The 9,827-nt window shown below is 41.1% G+C and overlaps 1 non-coding gene across 1 annotated transcript; it reads left to right on the forward strand.

Moving 5' to 3' along the window:
• Window positions 1-6,477: 6,477 nt before the first annotated feature.
• On the forward strand, window positions 6,478-6,585 carry LOC130983966 (small nucleolar RNA R71). The gene has a single exon (XR_009087931.1). It is a non-coding gene; the product is annotated as a small nucleolar RNA R71 (small nucleolar RNA).
• Window positions 6,586-9,827: the final 3,242 nt, after the last annotated feature.

Genomic DNA, 9,827 nt, shown 5'->3' on the forward strand with positions numbered 1-9,827 from the left:
GAATATCTCTTGGATTCTTCGGAATCTTCGTGGTATAGGCAGGACCTGATGGCGGCATTCAAGAGAATCCGGAAGGTCTAAACATTGTCTGTGGTTTCTGAGTAGGATTCAATGATGAATGACTGTGGCGTGCTTCAAACCTGTAACCTACTGGGCGTTAGTGACAGACGCAAAAGAGTTATTCTATTCCGGTAGGGGAGGGAACCAAACCGGTGATTGGCAGCACTGTGACAGAGTGTGTGCATTAGCTTTCACTGCGCGGATGGGAGGTAGCTGCTGACAACAGTGAGACCCTACACGAGCTTGCCATGGAAAGGAGTAAGAAGGATTGGATGAAGACAGTAAGAAAGCAGAGAGACGGAAGGGAAGGCATCTTCATACACTTGTCTGAAGCTCTTACACCAATAATATACATAAGTATCCCTATCTTTATCTTTTATGTTATTTTCGTTCATCACTATACCCATTTGAGTCTGCCTGACTGAGATTTACAAGGTGACCATAGCTTGCTTCATACCACCAATCTCCGTGGGATCGACCCTTACTCGCGTAAGGTTTATTACTTGGACGACCCAGTGCACTTGCTGGTTAGTTGTGCGAAGTTGTATTGATCACAATTTCGTGCACCAAAGCTCATGTAGGGTTTCACCGTTGTCAATGGCTACCTCCCATCCTCTCAGTGAAAATGTTCCCATGCTCTGTCACAGCATATGGCTAATCAGCTGTCGGTTCTCGGTCAGGCCGGAATAAAATCCATCGATTCTTTTGCGTCTGTCACTAACGCCCCGCCTGCTAGGAGTTTGAAGCACGTCACAGTCATTCAATCATTGAATCCTACTCAGAATACCACAGACAAGGTTAGACCTTCCGGATTCTCTTGAATGCCGCCATCAGTTCTCGCCTATACCACGAAGACTCTGATCTCACGGAATGGCTGGCTCGTTTGTCAGGCGAGCACTCGGTTGTCAGGCGATCAACCATGCATCGTGTATCAGGAATCCAAGAGATATTCACGAAGCCTCGTATGCTTGTAGAACAAGAGTGGTTGTCAGTCACTTTGTTCATAAGTGAGAATGATGATGAGTGTCACGGATCATCACATTCATCAAGTTGAAGAACAGGTGATATCTTGGAACAAGAACAAGCGTAATTGAATAGAAGAACAATAGTAATTGCATTAATACTCGAGGTACAGCAGAGCTCCACACCTTAATCTATGGTGTGTAGAAACTCCACCGTTGAAAATACATAAGAATAAGGTCTAGGCATGGCCGTGAGGCCAGCCTCCCAAAGTGATCAAAAGATCTAAAGAACAAAAGGATTCCAAAGATCAGAAGATGAAAATACAATAGTAAAAGGTCCTACTTATAGAAAAATAGTAGCCTAGGGTGTACAGAGATGAGTAAATGACATAAAAATCCACTTCCGGGCCCACTTGGTGTGTGCTTGGGCTGAGCAATGAAGCATTTTTCGTGTAGAGACTCCTCTTGGAGTTAAACGCCAGCTTTGGTGCCAGTTTGGGCGTTTAACTCCCATTTTGGTGCCAGTTCCGGCGTTTAACGCTGGAATTTCTTGAGGTGACTTTGAACGCCGGTTTGGGCCATCAAATCTTGGGCAAAGTATGGACTATCATATATTGCTGGAAAGCCCAGGATGTCTACTTTCCAACGCCGTTGAGAGCGCGCCAATTGGGTATCTGTAGCTCCAGAAAATCCACTTCGAGTGCAGGGAGGTCAGAATCCAACAGCATCTGCAGTCTTTTTGAGTCTCTGGATCAGATTTTTGCTCAGATCCCTCAATTTCAGCCAGAAAATATCTGAAATCACAGAAAAACACACAAACTCATAGTAAAGTCCAGAAAAGTGAATTTTAACTAAAACTAATAAAAATACTAAAAACTAACTAGATCATACTAAAAACATACTAAAAATAATGCCAAAAAGCGTACAAATTATCCGCTCATCACAACACCAAACTTAAATTGTTGTTTGTCCCCAAGCAACTGAAGATCAAATAAGATAAAAAGAAGAGAATATGCAATGAACTCCAAAAACATCTATGAAGATCAGTATTAATTAGATGAGCGGGGCTTTTAGCTTTTTGCCTCTGAATAGTTTTGGCATCTCACTCTATCCTTTGGAATTCAGAATGATTGGCTTCTTTAGGAACTCAGAATCCAGATAGTGTTATTGATTCTCCTAGTTAAGTATGATGATTCTTGAACACAGCTACTTATTGAGTCTTGGTTGTGGCCCAAAGCACTCTGTCTTCCAGTATTACCACCGGATACATACATGCCACAGACACATAATTGGGTGAACCTTTTCAGATTGTGACTCAGCTTTGCTAAAGTCCCCAATTAGAGGTGTCCAGGGTTCTTAAGCACACTCTTATTGCCTTGGATCACAACTTTATTTCTTTCTTTTTCTTTCTTTTTCTTTCTTTTTCTTTCTTTTTCCCTTTTTTTTTTCGGTTTTTTTTCGCTTGCTTTCTTCTTCTTTTTCTGTATTCACTGCGTTTTCTTGCTTCAAGAATCATTTTTATGATTTTTCAGATCCTCAGTAACATGTCTCCTTTTTCATCATTCTTTCAAGAGCCAACATTCATGAACTACAAATTCAAAAGACATATGCACTGTTCAAGCATACATTCAGAAGACAAAAGTGTTGCCACCACATCAAAATAATTAAACTGTTATAAAATTCAAAATTCATGCAATTCTTCTCCTTTTCAATTAAGAACATTATTTATTTAAGAAAGGTGATGGATTCATAGGACATTCATAACTTTAAGGCATAGACACTAAGACACTAATGATCATAAGACACAAACATAGATAAACATAAGCACTAAAATTCGAAAAACAAGAAAATAAAGAACAAGGAGATTAAAGAACGGGTCCACCTTAGTGATGGCGGCTTGTTCTTCCTCTTGAAGGTCTTATGGAGTGCTTGAGCTCCTCAATGTCTCTTCCTTGTCTTTGTTGCTCCTCTCTCATGATTCTTTGATCTTCTCTAATTTCATGGAGGAGGATGGAATGTTCTTGGTGCTCCACCCTTAGTTGTCCCATGTTGGAACTCAATTCTCCTAGGGAGGTGTTTAGTTACTCCCAATAGTCTTGTGGAGGAAAGTGCATCCCTTGAGGTATCTCAGGGATCTCATGATGAGAGGGGTCTCTTGTTTGCTCCATCCTTTTCTTAGTGATGGGCTTGTCCTCATCAATGGGGATGTCTCCCTCTATGTCAACTCCAACTGAATAACAGAGGTGACAAATGAGATGAGGAAAGGCTAGCCTTGCCAAGGTGGAAGACTTGTCCGCCACTTTATAGAGTTCTTGGGCTATGACCTCATGAACTTCCACTTCTTCTCCAATCATGATGCTATGAATCATGATGGCTCGGTCTAGAGTAACTTCAGACCGGTTGCTAGTGGGAATGATTGAGCGTTGGATAAACTCCAACCATCCTCTAGCCACGGGTTTGAGGTCATGCCTTTTCAATTGAACCGGCTTCCCTCTTGAATCTCTCTTCCATTGTGCGCCCTCTTCACATATGACTGTGAGGACTTGGTCCAACCTTTGATCAAAGTTGACCCTTCTAGTGTAAGGATGTTTATCTCCTTGCATCATAGGCAAGTTGAATGCTAACCTTACATTTTCTGGACTAAAATCCAAGTATTTCCCCCGAACCATAGTAAGATAGTTCTTTGGATCCGGGTTCACACTTTGATCATGGTTCTTGGTGATCCATGCATTGGCATAGAACTCTTGAACCATCAAGATTCCGACTTGTTGAATGGGGTTGGTAAGCTCTTCCCAACCTCTTCTTCGGATCTCATGGCGGATCTCCGGATATTCACCCTTTTTGAGTGAAAAGGGGACCTCGGGGATCACCTTCTTCAAGGCCACAACTTCATAGAAGTGGTCTTGATGCACCCTTGAGATGAATCTATCCATCTCTCATGACTCGGAGGTGGAAGCTTTTGCCTTCCCTTTCCTCTTTCTAGAGGTTTCTCTGGCCTTGGATGCCATAAATGGTTATGGAAAAACAAAAAGCAATGCTTTTACCACACCAAACTTAAAAGGTTTGCTCGTCCTCGAGCAAAAGAAGAAAGAAGAGAGTAGAAGAAGAAGAAATGGAGGAGATGGAGGTGGCTTATGGTTCGGCCAAAAGGGGGGAAGAAGTGGTTGGATTATGAATGGTGAGGTAGGTGAAGAGAGGGGTAGGGTTCGGTCATGTAAGGGTGGGTTTGGGAGGGAAAGTGGTTTGAAGTGATTGGTGAATGGGTGAAGAAGAAGAGAGAGGGTGGTGGGATAGGTGGGGATCCTGTGGGGTCCACAGATCCTGAGGTGTCAAGGAAAAGTCATCCCTGCACCAAGTGTTGCTCAAAATCATGTTTTGAGCCATTTCTGGCATTAAACGCCGGGCTGGTGCCCATTCCTGGCGTTTAACGCCAGGTTCTTGCCCTTTTCTGGCGTTTAACGCCAGTCTGATGCCCCTTTCTGGCGTTAAACGCCCAGAATGGTGCCAGACTGGGCGTTAAACGCCCAACTGCTAGCCTCACTGGCGTTTAAACGCCAGTGAATTCTTCCTCCAGGGTGTGCTGTTTTTCTTCCTGTTTTTCATTCTGTTTTTGCTTTTTCAATGGATTTTGTGACTTCTTATGATCATCAACCTACAAAAAAAATATAAAATAACAAAAGAAAATATATAAAATATAATCATTGGGTTGCCTCCCAACAAGCGCTTCTTTAATGTCAGTAGCTTGACAGAGGGCTCTCATGGAGCCTCACAGATACTCAGAGCAATGTTGGAACCTCCCAACACCAAACTTAGAGTTTGAATGTGGGGGTTCAACACCAAACTTAGAGTTTGGCTGTGGCCTCCCAACACCAAACTTAGAGTTTGACTGTGGGGGCTCTGTTTGTCTCTGATTTGAGAGAAGCTCTTCATGCTTCTTCTCCATGGTGACAGAGGGATATCCTTGAGCCTTAAACACCAAGGATTTTTCATTCACTTGAATGATCAACTCTCCTCCATCAACATCAATCACAGCCTTTGATGTGGCTAGGAAGGGTCTACCAAGGATGATGGATTCATCCATGCACCTCCCAGTCTCTAGGACTATGAAATCAGTAGGGATGTAATGGTCTTCAATCTTCACCAATACATCCTCTACAAGTCCATGAGCTTGTTTTCTTGAGTTGTCTGCCATCTCTAGTGAGATTCTTGCAGCTTGTACCTCAAAGATCCCTAGCTTCTCCATTACAGAGAGAGGCATGAGGTTTACACTTGACCCTAAGTCACACAGCGCCTTCTTGAAGGTCATGGTGCCTATGGTGCAAGGTATTGAAAACTTCCCAGGATCTTGTTTCTTTTGAGGTAATTTCTGCCTAGACAAGTCATCCAGTTCTTTGGTGAGCAAAGGAGGTTCATTCTCTCAAGTCTCATTTCCAAATAACTTGTCATTTAGCTTCATGATTGCTCCAAGATATTTAGCAACTTGCTCTTCAGTGACATACTCATCCTCTTCAGAGGAAGAATACTCATCAGAGTTCATGAAAGGCAGAAGTAAGTCCAATGGAATCTCTATGGTCTCATTTTGAGCCTCAGATTCCCATGGTTCCTCATTAGGGAACCCATTGGAGGTCAGTGCACGCCCATTGAGGTCTTCCTCAGTGGCGTTCACTTCCTCTCTTCCCTCTCTAGATTCGGCCATGGTTATGGCTTTGCACTCTCCTTTTGGATTTTCTTCTGTATTGCTTGGGAGAGTACTAGGAGGGAGTTCAGTAACTTTCTTGCTCAGCTGTCCCACTTGTGCCTCCAAATTCCTAATGGAGGATCTTGTTTCAGTCATGAAACTTTGAGTGGTTTTGATTAGATCAGAGACCATGGTTGCTAAGTCAGAGGGGTTCTGCTTAGAATTCTCTGTCTGTTGCTGAGAAGATGATGGAAAAGGCTTGCCATTGCTAAACCTATTTCTTCCACCATTGTTGTTGTTGAAACCTTGTTGAGGTTTCTCTTGATTCTTCCATGAGAAATTTGGGTGATTTCTCCATGAAGAATTATAGGTGTTTCCATAGGGTTCTCCTAGGTAATTCACCTCTTCCATTGAAGGGTTCTCAGGATCATAAGCTTCTTCCTCAGATGAAGCATCCTTAGTACTGCCTGGTGCATTTTGCATTCCAGACAGACTTTGAGAAATCAAATTGACTTGTTGAGTCAATATTTTATTCTGAGCCAATATGGCATTCAGAGTGTCAATCTCAAGAACTCCTTTCTTCTGACCAGTCCCATTGTTCACAGGATTTCTTTCAGAAGTGTACATGAATTGGTTATTTGCAACCATTTCAATTAGTTCTTGAGCTTCTGTAGGCGTCTTCTTCAGATGAAGAGATCCTCCAGCAGAGCTATCCAAAGACATCTTGGATAGTTCAGAGAGACCATCATAGAAAATACCTATGATGCTCCATTCAGAAAGCATGTCTGAGGGACATTTTCTGATTAATTGTTTATATCTTTCCCAAGCTTCATAGAGGGATTCTCCATCCTTCTGTCTGAAGGTTTGGACTTCCACTCTAAGCTTACTCCATTTTTGAGGTGGAAAGAACTTTGCCAAGAAGGCATTGACTAGCTTTTCCCAAGAGTCCAGGCTATCTTTAGGTTGTGAGTCCAACCATATTCTAGCTCTGTCTCTTACAGCAAAAGGGAATAGCATCAGTCTGTAGACCTCAGAGTCAACCCCATTAGTCTTGACTGTGTCACAGATTTGCAAGAACTCAGCTAAAAACTGATGAGGATCTTCCATTGGAAGTCCATGGAACTTGCAATTCTGTTGTATTAGAGAAACTAATTGAGGCTTAAGCTCAAAGTTGTTTGCTCCAATGGCAGGGATAGAGATGCTTCTCCCATAGAAATTGGGAGTAGGTGCAGTAAAGTCACCCAGCACCTTCCTTGCATTGTTGGCATTGTTGTTGTTTTCGGCTGCCATGGGTTCTTCTTCTTTGAAGAATTCGGTTAGGTCCTCTACAGAGAGTTGTGCCTTAGCTTCTCTTAGCTTTCGCTTCAAGGTCCTTTCAGGTTCAGGGTCAGCTTCAACAAGAATGCCTTTGTCTTTGTTCCTGCTCATATGAAAGAGAAGAGAACAAGAAAATGTGGAATCCTCTATGTCACAGTTATAGAGATTCCTTGAGGTGTCAGAGGAAAAGAAAAATAGAAGAAGGAGGTAGAAGAATTCGAACTTGATTAGATAGAGTTCGAATTGTGCATTAAGAAGGAGTAGTACTCCATAAATAGAAGGATGTGGGAGGAAGGGAAGAGAATTTTCGAAAATTAATTAAAAAGATGTCAAAAACATTTTGAAAAATTGATTGATAATTTTCGAAAATTCAAAGTGGAAAAGAAATCAAGTGATTTTTGAAAAAGATTTTGAAATTAGAAGTTAAAAAGATTTGATTGAAAACTTATTTTGAAAAAGATGTGATTAAAAAGATATGATTGAAAAGATTTGATTTGAAAACAATTTTAAAAGATATGTTTTGAAAACAATTTTAAAAAGATTTAATTTTAAAAATTAATGACTTGCCTAACAAGAAAAGATATGATTCAAACATTAAACCTTTCTCAACAAAAAAGGCAACAAACTTGAGATGTTCAATCAAATCATTAATTGTTAGTAAGTATCTTTGAAAAAGGAAAGAAATTGATTTTGAAAGTATTTGATTGAAAAGATATGATTTGAAAAAGATTTGATTTTGAAAAACTTTGAAAACTTGAAAAAAATTGATTTGAAAAACAAAATCTTCCCCCTTGTGCCATCCTGGCGTTAAACGCCCAGAATGGTATCCATTCTGGCGTTTAACGCCCAAAATGCTACCTTTTTGGGCGTTAAACGCCCAACCAGGTACCCTGGCTGGCGTTTAAACGCCAGTCTGTCTTCTTCACTGGGCATTTTTGAATGCTCAGCTTTTTCTGTGTGATTCCTCTGCAGTATGTTCTGAATCTTCAATTCTCTGTATTATTGACTTGAAAAGACACAAATTAAAAATATTTTTGGATTTTTAATAATGAGGAATAATCAAAATGCAACTAAAATCAAATAACAATGCATGCAAGACACCAAACTTAGCAGTTTGCAGATTACTGACACTAATGAGAATGCATATGAGACACACAAAACACTCAAGTCAATAGAATTCAAAGTCCAAAGTAAGAAATCATCAAGAATTACTTGAAGATCCTTAAGACACATGAATGAATGTATGCAATTGACACCAAACTTAAGATGAGACACTAGACTCAAGCAAGAAACATCAAATATTTTTGGTTTTTATGATTTTGTGAATTTTTTTTGTGCTTTTTTCAAAAATTATATAAAAAGAAAAATAAAGGTTTCAGAATTCTCAAATTGAATTTCCAGGAATCATTGCAATGCTAGTCTAAGACTCCGGTCCAGGAATTAGACATGGCTTCACAGCCAGCCAAGCTTTCAAAGAAAGCTTCGGTCCAAAACACTAGACATGGCCAATGGCCAGCCAAGCCTTAGCAGATCATTGCTCCAATAGCAAGATTGATAGAGATCAACAAGCTATTGTGATGATCAGTTGAAACCTCGGTCCAATAAGATTAGACATGGCTTTTCAGCCAGCCAGATTTCAACAGATCATCATGAAACACTAGAATTCATTTTTAAGAACTCTGAAAAAAAATACCTAATCTAAGCAACAAGATGAACCGTCAGTTGTCCATACACAAACAATCCCCGGCAACGGCGCCAAAAACTTGGTGCACGAAATTGTGATCAATACTTTTTAATACACGAAATAATCCCTAGTAATGACTCCAAAGACTTGGTGCTCAATACCATGGCATAAACACAACTTCGCACAACTAACCAGCAAGTGCACTGGGTCGTCCAAGTAATACCTTACGTGAGTAAGGGTCGATCCCACGGAGATTGTTGCTATGAAGCAAGCTATGGTCACCTTGTAAATCTCAGTCAGGCAGACTCAAATGGGTATAGTGATAAACGAATAAAGCATAAAGATAAAGATAGAGGTACTTATGTATATCATTGGTGAGAGCTTCAGACAAGCGAATGGAGATGCCTTCCCTTCCGTCTCTCTGCTTTCCTACAGTCTTCATCCAATCCTTCTTACTCCTTTCCATGGCAAGCTCATGTAGGGTTTCACCGTTGTCAATGGCTACCTCCCATCCTCTCAGTGAAAATGTTCCCATGCTCTGTCACAGCATATGGCTAATCAGCTGTCGGTTCTCGGTCAGGCCGGAATAAAATCCATCGATTCTTTTGCGTCTGTCACTAACGCCCCGCCTGCTAGGAGTTTGAAGCACGTCACAGTCATTCAATCATTGAATCCTACTCAGAATACCACAGACAAGGTTAGACCTTCCGGATTCTCTTGAATGCCGCCATCAGTTCTCGCCTATACCACGAAGACTCTGATCTCACGGAATGGCTGGCTCGTTTGTCAGGCGAGCACTCGGTTGTCAGGCGATCAACCATGCATCGTGTATCAGGAATCCAAGAAATATTCACTAAGCCTCGTATGCTTGTAGAACAAGAGTGGTTGTCAGTCACTTTGTTCATAAGTGAGAATGATGATGAGTGTCACAGATCATCACATTCATCAAGTTGAAGAACAGGTGATATCTTGGAACAAGAACAAGCGTAATTGAATAGAAGAACAATAGTAATTGCATTAATACTCGAGGTACAGCAGAGCTCCACACCTTAATCTATGGTGTGTAGAAACTCCACCGTTGAAAATACATAAGAACAAGGTCTAGGCATGGCCGTGAGGCCAGCCT

This window comes from Arachis stenosperma, chromosome 5 (assembly GCF_014773155.1).
Source record: "Arachis stenosperma cultivar V10309 chromosome 5, arast.V10309.gnm1.PFL2, whole genome shotgun sequence".
Lineage (NCBI taxonomy): Eukaryota > Viridiplantae > Streptophyta > Magnoliopsida > Fabales > Fabaceae > Arachis > Arachis stenosperma.